Raw genomic sequence first — 16,076 nt, 5'->3', positions numbered from 1 at the left:
GCCCCCGTACCGCCTGGTCACGCTGCTGCTGGGCCCACAGTGTGACCTGGGTCCCTGTACCGCCTCCCATTGCTCCCACTCTGCCATGTGCCACTTTCAGGTCTCCTCACGCTCCTGCTGGTTTCCATTTTGTCATAGGTTGCTGTATGGCCTCCCATTGCTGCTGCCTCCACCGCCACACTGTGGCTCCAAACACTGGTTTTGGCCCCGTGACTGGCCAAAGGAGTGAAGTGTGCAGTGATTCTAAGATCGACGGCACTCATCTGCATGTCATACTGACAGACAGTATTATTTCTCTTCCCCAGCAGACTCCAAGGGCATTTAAATTAAAGGTACAGTGTTCTGCACTAATATTAAGTCTCTCTGAAGCCTAGAAACACCCTTTTTTAAGTTAAATTCACAGCGAATTTATTCGACTCGAATCGAATATTGTCCACGAATTCGCCGAATCAGTCGAATCGAATTTTTCATTTCTTCGCTCATCTCTAGTAGGAACCATTGGGGGTAGCGACAGCTAACATGCTACTCTGCTATACAATGTACAGAGCCAAGCAGTTGGTCTTAATTAGCTTCAGTCATGTTATCTACCAACCAGAGCTAACTCTTTAGAACTTGATGCAGCCATAGCGCCACTTTCTACAAGTGGTGCTATTAAAAACTACCTGAATTTGTTGCATGCTTTAGTAAAGCTGCTGAAATGTTTTTGAGTCTGTGCATGACTTTTTAAAGGGCCATACTGCTAGAAAACTGGTACAAATGCTTTTTTGGATTCTCCCAATGGAAGAAGGTCATCAGCATACAGGTCCTTTTTTTGGTGGTGCTCACCAGCCTGTACACCTTGAATAGATGAGTTGGCACAATCAGCTGTAGCTGATGTGTACCATGGATCACAATGGGATCAGGAGAGAGCCATTAACATGGATTCTCACTAGAGGGGAAATATAGAGATCCATGATTTTATCCAATAGGGATGGGGATTCTGCCAATAACAACAAGGTAAACCGATATGTAAACAATCTTATTTGTTAGTGAAACATATAAAATACACAAAGCTGTAGTTTTGCAGAATTAGACGTTTAAAAAAATCTCTGTGTACCTTTTTTTTTTGTTTGGATAATTCAGCACTAGATCGATGCATTGCTTACATGTTTATTGACATGTCAGATAAATACATTAGAAACAAATGTGACTTTTTACTAGAATTTGCTTTATGACCATATTAGTCCAATTTCAATATCATTCTTTTGAGATACTGTAATCAAGTCCTGTCAATGTATTTACCTTTAATTTTTATAGAAAGTTTAGCTAGATTTCAGTATGCTGGTCACTAGCCAACACTGAATTAATGATTATGAGTGGAATTATAAAAATCACACATCAAAATATGTGCATTCATAGTTAACTTAAGATAATTAAGACAAAACAATATGACTTTCGGATTATCATATACAAATTTCAAAAGGACACGGCAATCTATCAATATAATTGTGTTTATTGATATTATTAATCAACTTGACTTCTGAAGACATCCATCAGTTTTATAAATAAGTATATGTAAAAAACAACAACACCTACAGGAAAAGGTGAGAAGTCACAGTAGTTAGCTGCAAACTAATTACCATTACTAATGAACTGCTGTTTTTATAGATAATAAGAACACAAGAACATGTCAAAACTTGTCATGTCTCGTTAGTGGCAAGCAGCTGGTTCATTTAGGATGATATTATGTAAGTTATAGAAGTCAGGCAAATATTAAGGTCAGAAAATCTTGTATTTTTACAGAAAGAAAGGAATTTTAGTAAGCTCAGTATAGTCTTGGAATTTAGATTGAATCAGATGACAGATCAGTACAGTGATGTGGACAGAACATTGTACAAGTCTATAAGTAAGTAAGCCTGGAAGGCTAAGAGGACTATGTACAACAGCACCCTTGAGGATTTTAATTTGGGGAACATGGATTTGACATTGGGGTTGATTTACTAAAAGCAAATATACTGTGCCCTGCAGAGCTTATTACATGAGGTATAGCTTCACTTTGCAAAGAATACCCAAGCGCATGCAAGGAAAATAAAAAACGGCATTTGTTTTCTTGCATATGATTAAATGATAGAAATCAGCAAAGCTTCCCTTCATTTCAGCGCTTCAACTCAGATCTAGAGAAACTGCACTTGCAATGCACTTGCAAGTATATTGGCAGTGCATGGACTATTTGCATTTGGAAAATCAACACCATTTTATAGAGTGTGCAAGAAACCTACTGTACTTGTTGCCATATATTTGAAACAATCTAAGGAAACAATCTCTATGTTGAGAATGGGATTGATCAAGTAGAATTTTTAGTTCTATTTTCTTAAGAAGCGGTATCCTAGGTGTGTTTGTGGCCTGTTTTAATGTGCAGAGTTCAAGAAGGAGAGTAGAGATCTGACCTCTCCTTTTTATTATGGGAGCCATTGGCATTTGGGTGTTTTCACTTATATGAAATGTGGTGGTATCCATTACATATTCCAAATTGAAATTAGTAATAGTTTGGGAAATAGATTCAGTCTCCAAGGTTTAAGGAAATTAAAGAAACAGTTGAAGAAATGAAGACTTGTCCAGTCAACATGCAGAGTCAAAATAGTTGCCCAGGGATGACTTTATAAAATACCTTTGAGGTTAGGAAGAATCTATCCTGCTATATGAGTGAAAGAGTGGAGAGTAAAAGTGTCATCTTTTATCATAAGGTTGCTGGATATGCAAGTTATCAACTAGTTTAAGGTCATACAGTTTCAATTATAAGTATATTCAATTTGGTTACCAGGCTAGGAGACTGCTCAAGTTACTGAATATCAATCTGTTGTCCAACAGCTCTCAATCCTAATAAAGCAGATATTTGCATTAAGAAAATTATTTAACCACTTGCCCTCCAGAATATTTACCTCCCTTCCTGACCAGGCATTTTTTTTGTGATTCGGCGCTGCTTTTCTTTAACTGACAATGGCACGGTTATGCAATGCTGTACATAAAGGAAATGTATGTCCTTTTTCCCCTTAAATAGACCTTTCTTTTGGTGATATTTGATCACCTTTGCTGTTTTTACTTTTTGCGTTATAAACAAAAAAAGGCCAACAATTTTGAAAAAAAAAAATTTTTTTTTTTCTACTATGAAACATATCCAATAAAAAATTTTTATAAATCACATTTCTTCATAAATTTAGGCCAAAATATATTCTGCTACATATTTTTGGCAAATGAAATCCCAATAAGTGTATATTGATTAGTTTTCGCAAAAGTTATAGCATCTACAAATTTTGGGACATATACTGGAATTTTTATTTATTTTTTCTCATACTAGTAAAGGCGGCGATCAGTGACTTATAGTGGGACTGCGATATTGCGGTGGACATTTTTAGAATAATTGACACTTTATGGGAACCAGTGACACTAATACAGTGATCAGTGCTAAAAATATGCTGATCACTGTACTAACGACACTGGTGGGAAAGGGTTAACATCTAGGGCAATTAAAGGGTTAAATGTGTGTCTGGCTATGTGCTCTGCCTTGTTTACCTGTTATTTCTCTTGCCCAAGGATCGGCGGGTGCCGGCAGACATCCTTTCACCGACACTTACAGATTGGGTTCTGCTGTGAGTGTTCGCAGCAGAAGCAAGCTGTTGTCGGCGCATGTGCGCCTCTATGGTGGAAGTACAAAATTACATATATAACACGTTCTGCACAGGAGGGCTGCCCCATAGCAGTGAAACTGCTATAGGGTGGTCTGCAAGTAGTTCATGTATGACCATATTACAGTTCACGTAAATCTCTCATATATGTAAATACTGTACATGCACTCATAAAACTATACAGTAATATATATTAGTAATGAGCTGAACATATCTGGGTTAGGTTTGGGACAAGTTCAGGGAACATTAGTAACGGTCCTTCAAGTTTGTAACAATTTATAAGGGGGACTTCACACAAAAAAAGGGAAGTCACCACAAAAATCCACACTAGACCCTTATCCAAGCATGCACACTTGTCTACTCCCCATCTCTTTCCTGGATTGCAAGGCTGTATGATTGGATTTTTGGGAGGGAAACCCTTTTTTTTGCATGTTGCTCCCCTTAAAATTTATACCAGACCTGAAGGTTCTGGTAAAAAGTATGCAGGGACCTTCATGCAATTTTTCTGAACTATCCCCAGCTTATTTGCTTACATGACTGTTGAGTCCAGGCCATGTAAGTGAATGGGACTAGTATACCATCAGTGGTTAAGTACTCCTGCTAAATAGGTAACTGTTCGGGCACTTGTCCTAATATATGTATAGATAGACAGATAGACTGTTCACTTTGCAAGGAAAGTTGCACATTGCAAGGGAATTTTCCCCAAAACTTAGCAAATGAGGTGAAGTTCTGCTGCTAATTTGCATCATCCAATCATTTGCAAGCAAAATGCTGTTTTTTATTATTTTCCACTGAATGTGATTGTGGATTGTTTGCAAAGTGAAATTTGACCACATTCACTAAGTTCTTGGGAAAATTCCCTTGCAAAAGTGCAACTTCCCTTGCAAAGTGAACAACATATTTGCCTTTATTAAATCAACCCCTGTAGATACAGATATACTGTATATGCACATACATATTGATCACTTTGTATTCCTCCAGCCTGTTAAAATATTCTTTTCAACACTATGTCATCATAATAAACACTACCAAGAATAGAATACATATGGAATGTTATGCCAAAAATGTTTAATGTAAACCATAAGTTAAGCTGCCATTATTTTTACATACATCCACAGAGGTCAGATGCAGTGCAGTGAAACACATGCATTATGGAGGCAAATGCTTCAATTTAACTTTAACTTCCTGTCCCAGCAGTTCTCATGTTTCCTCTGTGGACTAAATACACGTACACACACACACGCACATTTGTATTTTAAAAAGTCGGCGTTAACACCATATAACAAACAACAAGTAATCTACAAGAATAAAATAAACTTATATATAAAATCTATATATAAAATCGAGCGCAGTGTATAGGTGTAAGTACGGTAGCTGCTTGCACAAAAAGGCACCTCGGGAACCTCCAAAGTAATTGATAAAGAATGAGAGTGCAGCGCTAACCCAAATAGCGATTAAACATATGATAGACCACATATGATAGTGGATCAGTAAAATGTCAGTGTAAGTTCATCAGATGTGCTGAAAATGCATACAGTCTCCAATATGTAAAAAACCAAAAGTAGTGACTTTCAGAAATGATAATAGCCAAATAATGCACTAACCAGATAGCGCATATTAAAGCGCATGGAGCATTTAAGACCTGCCCCTGGTGCTCAGCCACTGTATCACTGGAGCCAGGAGATGTCATCTATAGGGTGACCACTAGATGTCATCTATCCGGATGGAAGCTGAGTCCAGCCACTGTATTAGAGGATCAGGCGGATGTCATCTATAGGGCGACCACTAGATGTCATCCGTTCCAGGAGGAGCTGTGTCATGGATCCAGGGATGTCACTTGCAGATGTGTCCTTTGCTCAGCACAGCCCCAGGACCTACAGAATTACAGGCTCCCCAGAAATAAAGAGCCCGTGGAAAAAGGTCTCAAATAGTGTGATATCGTTTATTAAAGTAGGTAAATAATCAGAAAAGAACTTACTAACAACGGTTCAGCTGCTCATAAACGGCCAGACCAGAGGTACATGTACACAGGATATAAATAGCTTGGCACTTCCCTAACGCGTATCGTGTGAGTACACATCATCAGAGGTTATTTCTGGGGAGCCTGTAATTCTGTAGGTCCTGGGGCTGTGCTGAGCAAAGGACACATCTGCAAGTGACATCCCTGGATCCATGACACAGCTCCTCCTGGAACGGATGACATCTAGTGGTCGCCCTATAGATGACATCCGCCTGATCCTCTAATACAGTGGCTGGACTCAGCTTCCATCCGGATAGATGACATCTAGTGGTCACCCTATAGATGACATCTCCTGGCTCCAGTGATACAGTGGCTGAGCACCAGGGGCAGGTCTTAAATGCTCCATGCGCTTTAATATGCGCTATCTGGTTAGTGCATTATTTGGCTATTATCATTTCTGAAAGTCACTACTTTTGGTTTTTTACATATTGGAGACTGTATGCATTTTCAGCACATCTGATGAACTTACACTGACATTTTACTGATCCACTATCATATGTGGTCTATCATATGTTTAATCGCTATTTGGGTTAGCGCTGCACTCTCATTCTTTATCAAGTAATCTACAAGGACTTATAAAATCAGCCTGTGGTCTATATGTAGTCATATTGTAATTGTGCAAAAAGACTCAAAGTACAGCACAGAATAAATTGAAAACACTATATTAATAACTGTAAAAAATCCATATTACTTTGTGAAGAGGTTTATGTGAATATGTGTAGCATATTTGCTTCTTTGCTTGAACGTTCCAGCACTTGGAACCTGGAACAAATGTGTTTCTCTTGCATTGGTTGTTCTTTACATAACTTCTGTAAGAAAAAAAAAAGTAGTAAAAAAAGAGGGTAGGGAAGTTAGGCACTGTACATGATTTCTGTACAGAATTTATTGTATTACAAGTGGCAGATTTGTGATTCAATGCAGTCCAGTAGGTCCCCATGCTGCTTGTACATTACCGTGACACCATTGGGTAGGTTTACTAAAACTGGAGCACTCAGAATCTGGTGCAGCTGTGCATGGTAGCCAATCAGCTTCTACCTTAAGCTTGTTTAATTAAGCTTTGACAATAGAACCTGGAAGCTGATTGGTTTCTATGCAGAGCTGCATCAGATTTGCACTATCCAGTTTTTGGAATTCCCTGAATTTAGTGTGACGGGGATATCTGACAGCATCTAATGATAAGTGACACCAACTCATATACAAGTGGATGGAGCTTAAAGTGAATCTATGATCTATGGCCAGGATATGGATAGCCAAGTATTTAATTATTCTTAACAAACAGTAAGCTTTATAACAAGTCCTCACTGACCTCTGTAGCTTCAGGCATTGTGGAGTAAATGGTCCTCAAATTTCACAGCAGAACCAGAGACGTGAATCTCTCAGCAACTCAGCTTACACTCCCAGAGCACCTGCCCTGCATTTACATTAGAGATTAGAAGGCTAGAAGACAACTGAGTCACTGCTGGGAGCAAGGGTGGGAGGGGTTACGCTGCTGAGAGAATGACTTAACTTCGTTTCTTCTACTGTGAGCTTTGAAAATAAATAGTTCAACAGTGTCTGCAGTTACTGAGGTAATTGAGAACATGTTTTTAAGCTCATTTAATGCTGATAAACATGTAAGTAATTAAATGTACTTAGCCTAGCAATAGGTTTGCCGTAAAGAGAATCAAGCAAAACTGGGCTTATGCAAGAAATTTAAACTTACTGTATTATAATTGTTTAGGAATTATTTTGAAAGTTTTATATTTGCCTCTAGTATGGTGTTGTCTACTCTTTCTAAGATCTGACACTTCCATTTGCATTAGACACCAGAGATCCCTTCAATGACAGCTGCTATGTATATTAACATATACTGTACAAGGTCAAATGACTGTCAGATTTTATATGCTCTATACCCTAACATAAGCTGGAGTGTCAGAAATGATTGAAGCATTATTAAAGCCAAAAGCAAAATGTTATTATATTGCAATTTACCAATCCTTAGATGTGGTGGCTGCGTTTGTTTTTGTTTAGATTTTTTGCCTTTATTTGTAATTGGTGATCCTGCCATTAAATCTGTTGTTTTTCAACAGACCAAGCTGTCCTGCAGATGTAGCAGATAGAGGATTTTGACGGACCCTTTACCAATGACAGGGGTGATTACAATGGTTAGCTTTTATTTATATAAAACCTTTCCCCCTCCCCCCGGAAACAAACAAAAGTGTTGTAACTGTCTAAAAAATATGGGTTGGAGTTTGACTTCAATTTGTTAGTGTATCTAAATCTGCTAGTACATCTAACACTCCCCACCCCCAGACTGACAATGATGCTGTCCAAAGTTGCTCCCTGTGCTCCTTCATCCAGAGTGGGGACACTCTAATACAAGAGGTGTGTTTTTGGCTAGATCACCAGGTGAAAACAGAGGGGAAAAGACTTGAAAAATGAAATCAATGCAGCCATCACATCTAATGATTGTTAAGCTGCATTATACCACATTTTTGGATTTGGCGTTTAATACTACTTTAAAGTGAAATAAACAGACAAGAACACTAGCAGACTTTTAAGCAGTTAAGCCATGATATTCATATTCTTGCATACACCAGTTATGATTGTCTCTCTTTAACAGTGTAGGAGATGATACTTTGTTTGGGGGTGAGGTGGACTTCACCTTTCCAAAACACTCTAAAATCATAACTCGGTCTTCCTTTCCCAATTCTTTGGTAAAAAATAGTTTTCTCCGAACCTGCTGGTGTTTTTCAACTTATCATTCTATAACAGCTAATTAGTGCATGTATACCACCCACATGAAGACTGAAATATAATATATTCTAGAAAACTAGATTTGTACAAAAATTCAGATTTCACAGAGTTGTAGAGGTTCTATTTAAGAGAATAAAACCGATTACTAAGATGTCTACATTTGTGTGACATGAACAAGATGATGTCATAATTAATGATCCCAGGAAAGTTACTGAGATTATACCATTACACAAATGTTGTCTTAATTGATGATGTTAAACTGAATCCAAAGAAAGTGTCAAGTGTCAAACTAGCAATATAAACTGGCAGTTATGATAATAGAATATCCATTATCCTTACCGCGACTGTCTTACATCAGTTAGATTCACACCATTGCGGTTTTAAAGGGTTCATATTTTCTGCAAAGTGTGAACCTATACTAATTAACAAGACTAAAATCTCTTTGGGTGCAATATAAGTAACACTATGTCCTACCCTTGAAATGCAATATTCATCTGGCCTTTCAACTACATTTATATGAAACAATTTGAACATTACTTGGCTCCTATTCTACAGATATAAAATCCTTCATATAATCCTGCTGTTAGTAAGTGTGAAAGTCATATACTGTAGCATTGGTTCACAAAGTTTAAATGCAAATGTTAAGGTTATTATAACATTCACCCTTCTTTTTAAAACCCTTCTAACCCTGATTTGACATGCCTGTGTAATCTATCTGTGTCCCTCACTGGCACCGATTTCTTGAGTAAAGACCAGTAATCCATCGCTGCAGTCCAGGCCTGGCTTCTACCAAGCTTGTTGCCACTCCTTGCCATATCATCACACCACTGCAATCTTCTGAAGCCTGAGAGGAACCCACTGTTGGACAGTCAATCATAAGTATCTATGCCACCCAGACAGTGATGTGGATGCTCAAAGAATGTCCCTACCACTCTACAGTCCAGAAGATATCAGACTTGGGACATGCCGTCAACAAATAAAAAACATCCAACAGGTGCTGGGGCTTTGATGTGAGTTCATGCAAAGTAGCGGGAGTTCAAAAACATTTGGAGAGTTTAGTGGTTGGGGTTATGCTGGTCACAATAGACAGAGCTACCTGCCAGCTGCCATCCAGTACCCAGAAGGTTACCAGAAAAAAGACATGCACCAATGGAAGGAATGTCAGATCAAAGCCTATAAGAGTCCAAATTCATTTATTTACACTAAAAACCAGTCAACATTTTTCAGAGGTCAGGAAAAACTCCCCCTTTATCAGGGTTTCAGTTAAAATAAGAACTTTGAATTAACTCAAAATAGGGCTTTCCTTTCTAAATCTATGTAGGGAAGCTATTTGCTGCATTTGGTGATTTACAGGCCACAAGTACCTGCATGAGCAACCGAGATCCCTGAAACATGTTAGATGTTTTTTAGTATAAACCAATAAATTAATTTGGAGTTTTTATCCTTTGGTTTAATTTAATCAGGTGCTTACCTAAGGTTGGGGGGGGGGATAGCAGAAAATAAACTTTAAGAAGAAAGAAAAATGCATTTAGGCATTTGACAATATGTTCTATAGGACCTCTACCTATTTTGCCTTTCACCTTTCCTTTTTTTCATTTCTATGTTCCTTGTGTTCCTTCTTTTTGCTTCTTTCTGCCTACCCACATTTTTACGATTTCATCACAATTTTTTACCCCAGTCTTATTTTTTATTCTACTCATTTCAACAAACAACCACTGAAAAACACTGCTTAGATTATGTCATCCACAAACCAATGTTTGTACATGATGCAAAAGATTCAAGCACTGCTTTGTCTATTGGCTGCACAGTATAGTGGTTCACATATGGGCAATTATAAACATTAGAAGCATGTAGCCTTAGACTTCCCATAGAGGTTCTATGCACTTTAATTATATATATATTTAAATTAGACTAAGATTGAAAAACACATAACCACAAATATTATAAAACCCCAGGTTTATTGCTAAACTGTTTTGAATGGCATGTTAGCTAACAAAAAAATATTGCCATTTGATTAAATTTTACAGAGAAAAATAAATGAATGATTTGAATTAGAATTTTAATATGTTTCAGAACAATGTGCTTTATATGAATGCCATATATTTTCTTATTATGTCTGTTAGATAATTACATTTACATAAATAAATTATATCCTCTTCGATTAACATTTGGGTGTCTTTTTCCAAATCAGCTTTAAGCATGTTGCTGCATACTTCAGTAGATGGTAGTTATGTCCTTTGTGTACATTTTCCTTTTTTTGGGGGGATCACTGACAAAAGAGGCATTTTTTAAGGGGCAACTGCACTGTATGTTAAAACTTGCAGCATAGGCAGATCTTGAACTGCCACACTAACAGTGTAAAAGTTTGTTTTTACATCTGAAAAGTCTTTCTTTGCACACCTTAACCTGATTACAGCTGTTATAGAGTTACAAACAAGTGTCACGGCTTTTGTAACAATGGCCGTATAGCATCTACTACAAAAATCAAGACATAGATTCATTAGGTTGCTTCATATATGGCGTACATTAAAAAAAACTAAAAACACATACATTAAATGAAAAAGGCAAAAAAGAAAAAATAAATGGAAAAATAAACATTACAATTACCAATCAGCTATCAATATAATATATTTCATATCTCTAATTTTGTTAAACATAGAATTTTTGTGGATGTTTATTAACCACTTGACCTCCAGGAGGTTTTACCCCCCTCATGACCGGGGCATTCTTTGCTATTAAGCACTCTGCTACTTCAACTGGCAATTGCTCGGTCATGCAACACTGTACCCAAATTAAATTGATATCATTTTTTTCTACACAAATGGAGCTTTCTTTTAGTGGTATTTAATCACCACTGGGTTTTTTTTATTTTTAATTATATAAAGGAAGAAAGACAAAACATTTTGAAAAATAGCAAACAATATTTTCTACATTTAGTAATAAAACATATCCAGTTAAAAAATCATATTTCTTCATATATTTAGGTAAAAATGTATTGTCTTAGGTAAAAAAAATCCCAATAAGTGTATATTAATTGGTTTGTGTGAAAGTTATAGTGACTACAAGCTATATATTATATATTGGAATTTACGCAGCTATAACACTATAATAATATTGGCGATGATCCGTGACTTATAGTGTGACTGTCATAGTGTGGCGGTCAATCTGGTGCTAACTGATGCTGGCTGGGAGGGCCACTAATGGACTAACTAATGCTGACATTGCTAGTGACACTAATACAGTGATCAGTACTAATACTGTACACTCTACTAATAACTTTAGCTGGGTGACAGGGTAATCAGGAGGGCAGTCAAGGGTTAACTGTGTGCCTAACAAGTGTAATGTGTGCTGCTTTTACTAACAGCAAGCCTGTGACATACAGGTACATGGCGATGCCTGCCTGTGCCACCTGCCAGCACAAATTTTACAGCGGGCTGTTAGCAAAAGGTTAAATCTAAGATTAGTGTGCCATAAGCTTTCTTGATGAAGTTCTTATGTTCTTATTTTCTAATGAAAATGTAAATCTTTATATGACATAAAAATTTTTGTAAGACTTTCTTATCTTTCCTTGTATGTGTTCAAAATTCTTCTGGCCTTACAAACCCTTACATTTTATATCAGCTAACATCAACGAATATTCTGTTACAGATCTAAGGGAACTGCAGCAGCGACAGCCAAGACCAACAGGACCAAACCTAATTTATTGTCACTGAGGAAAAAGTATGTCTAGAAGATGAGAAGGAGACAACAGTGACAGCCACAAGAACAAGAAAAGAAAGAGAAAATTGACATCAACTGTATAACATTAAATATGCTATTTTTATATTTTTTTTGTGTGAATTGAGTTTGAAGATTATTTTTAGAAATCAAAATTTTTTTCCAAAATCTCAAAATCACAATATTAAAACTAGAGTAAGAAGAAGGACATTTATTGTGTTAAAATTACAATATCACCATAGTTTTACTGTTTAAAACACATTTCAGTAAATGTCTATTTGTTTATCTTTCGCTTTATAAGAAGGGCAGTAAGATTGTGATGCAATGTTAATAATTAAAGTACCGGTACATAAAGTTGTAATATTCCTCCTTGATTCACAGTTTAGTAAAATGCTTTTTGGCAGAGCTGTCTGTGATAAAATTCTAGTGGCTTTAATGCAATTTACAAGGAGAATGCCTCAGCTAAAATTAACGTAGCCTATATATATAAATATAAATATATATTACGAGCACATATAAGGAATGGCTTCATAATGGTTTAGGTGCTGCAAGATTTAAGTAGTTCCATGTATCATATATACTTTAAAAAAAATTGTAAAATTATTTTTTAAAAATAATGATCAGGCATTGTAGCAGTTTGAAAGTACTGTATGTTCCCCAGAATTTTCAGTCTGTTGATGTCCTGTATGACAGTGGTTTGTTTTTAATGAAGTTGAAATGAAGACACCATGATGATGAAAAACATAAATATGAAATACTGAAACATTTTATTCAGATTATCTCAGATGACTATCTCTGATGTGTTGTTCAACTCATATCAAGAATGTCAAAAGTATAGTATGTAATTTATGCTTCACTAATGATTTAACTTAGCTCTAGGGCTGGATTCACACAATTGCATTGCATTCATGTACTTTTTAACATGACTTGATGCAATGCATGGTAACCCTGATATTTGTGCAATGCCATTCATTTTAAATGGTAGCTCACACTTATGTAGTTTAACAAATTGGACCTGCGCTACAACACACAAAAATTCACATTTGTAAATGCTGTGTGTGTTGTTGAGCACTGCATTACCAAAAATAGTTCAGGTATGGGTCTTTTGTGCATTGAGGTGAATTAATTGGTAATGCATTGTAAAAATACATTTAGGCACTTAGAAAAGTATGAATAGGTCTTTTTTTTGGGGGGGGGAGTAATTGGTGTTCATAATTTTGCCAATTTGTATGATAATTCGCCCCACCCCTTACTAGTATTTCTGAATACATACAAGGGTTCCTCATAAGGTTTCTACACTTTTTTTTAACTCTGTTATTAATAAAAAAAGTGCAGAAACGTTTTGAAGACCCCTCGTAAATTTAATCATAACTTTATACTGATACAAATATTTTTCTGAAAATGTATTAAATTTAGCTTATGAATATTTACATTCTGCTTTATAATCGAACACTATACAGGTCAATAAATTTGGTTCCTTAAGTGAGCAGAATCTAATTTCTTTGATTGGCACATGATTGGGTATTCAAAATTAACATAGGTCTATTTGTTTTTACTAGCATTCACTTTGCAAAATAAACATTCACTTTGTTGTGTGAACCACCTCTATGTCTGTAGTAAATTGTCCCCATACTGCTGCTTTAAATGGTACAGATTTAGTAATCTGCTGTAACATGTTAGCATTTTTATGATTTATTTTAATGTAGTTTTATAATCTGTACACTGTCCATGGTACTGAAAAACAACTGGTACCATCCAGATCCACAGCACCTCTAACAAATGGCTGCATATTCAGATGGAAAAGAGATCTCTATGTCTGACTGATTGAAAACTAAGGAATGAGATTTAGACTGCTTTTTAGATTTCATAAATTGATCAATTCAAAGAAATGATCTATTTATGAGATTTTGTTCCCCCAATTAATGGTTAAAGAAATAAATATTTAAGGAAAACTATTATCTTAATAAGCTTGTATTCATGTCTAGGTATCCTTGCCTGAAAATGATTGGTCACCAAATAAGAATGGTTTCTTGTAACATTTACGCTCTCAGCCATACCCTGTGCAGAGATTGTCCAGGTCATGGGACAATTTAAGCACCGGCAGACTTAGGCCCCTTTCACACCAAGGGACCGAGTGAGTTTCTCAGGTGGACATGATCAAAAGGTCTATTCACCCTTATGGACCTGCAGTGTACATGGATTTGTGTACTCCAATCCGATCCAGTCCATTAAAAAAAATGGAAGGGGGTCCACCACCCCCTTGTTTAAGTGGATCAGATAGGATGGCAGTTAGATGTAAACAGACAGTTAAATCCATTTACTCCCAGTCGCCCATAGAACAGAGCGGGCTTTGCCACTTTGTCCACTCTACAGAAACTGAGCAGACACAGGCCTGTCATCCCCCCACTCTGCTCTGATCAGCATGGGATTAGTGGACAGATCCTCTGCTGATCAAAATGGAGTCCGCCACATGTGAAAGGGGCCTTAAAATGATCGTCACTGAAGTCAGGTTAACCAAGAAGAAACTGCTGTTGCAATTCTGACCTTTAAATAAAATGTCTCTCACTCCCCACCATGCCCAGAAATAGAGGCAGAGCTCTTAATTCCTATATACAGTATAGCAATTAGAGAAATAATACTTAGGTGAAGTCCACTTGGACTTTGCTGGAGAGTATTTTATTATGTTCAAAAGACACAACATTTAAGCGATTCTAAAGGTTCATTTTTTTTTTAAATAACAAACATGTCTATACTTACCTACTGTGTGCAGTGGTTTTCTACAGAGCAGCCTAGATCCTCCTCTTCCCAGGTCCCCTGTAGGATCTTCTAGCTCCTCCCATCTTTTGGGTGCCCCCCACAGCAAGCAGCAACTATGGGGGCACCCGCTGCTTCGTGTGTCCATTCATACACAGAGCCGTGGCTTGACCCCCCCCCCCTCATTGCCTGACTGGCTGTGATTGACAGCAGTGGGAGCCAATGGCTTCTGCTTGCTGGTTCAGCCAATGAATGCAAGAAGGTAAAAAACCTTCAGCCTTTACAACCACTTTAATGCCCACTATCCTGAAAACATAAGTGTTCCCATCGGATGACACTTCACACTCCAACAACCAGCATATTATTTATCAGAATAAAATACAATTTGATGGATAGCAAATATGATATTGATCGGATGTCTGCTTATAATAAGTCTAAGGTGTCTTAATAACCTTCTGGACCTTATAAATTAGGGGTGTTTGGCATCTACCTGAATAGTTACTCCTGATACTTTGGTGTAGATACTTTTTTTCCACTCCCTCTAACTATGTCTGCTGTGTGTCAAATTTGTATTAAATCCTAAATTTGCCTAAAACAAAATAATAAAATAATAATATATTTATAAAAATAAAATATAATGAAAGCATGAAATAAGAATGGAGTGGGTGGAGCTAGTAAACATCTGCCTGTCTTCTATCCATAGATACTGTTTCAGTCATGGCAGCTGTAGTACCGCGTTCTATGAATGGAACAGCTGGGCAGAAAGGTGGACGCAGCAGTACAAGGAACACATGTCACAGCAAGTAAGTAATGTTGTCCCTTTTGCTGATTTTTTTGTTTTGTTTTGTTTAGTTTTAGGTACACTTAGGCTTTAAGCAGAACTGTGGTTTATAAAATATATCAGTATCTCTTTCCTCTCATGACTCTACCCTAGACATGAGAATAAAATCTGACTTTCATTATCAACTTGTGAATTCTGGGGAAATGAAGGTGACACAGTGTTTACCGACCTCTCTATTGTCACATGCTCTCTATTCCTTATTTACTTATGTCATCCAGTTGAAAAGTTTCCCCACACACAATTTATTTTCTTGGGTATTACGGCCTATCATTGTCGGTGATGATTGTTAAGCTTTAATGGCGCACTTCTTAGGATTAAATTATTCTCATTGAATATGCATGCCTTC

This window comes from Staurois parvus, unplaced genomic scaffold (genome assembly GCF_062004578.1).
Source record: "Staurois parvus isolate SC_StPar_1 unplaced genomic scaffold, SC_StPar_1.0 ptg000001l, whole genome shotgun sequence".
Lineage (NCBI taxonomy): Eukaryota > Metazoa > Chordata > Amphibia > Anura > Ranidae > Staurois > Staurois parvus.
The sequence above is the reverse complement of the archived record's forward strand: the minus strand, read 5'-3'. Positions refer to the sequence as shown.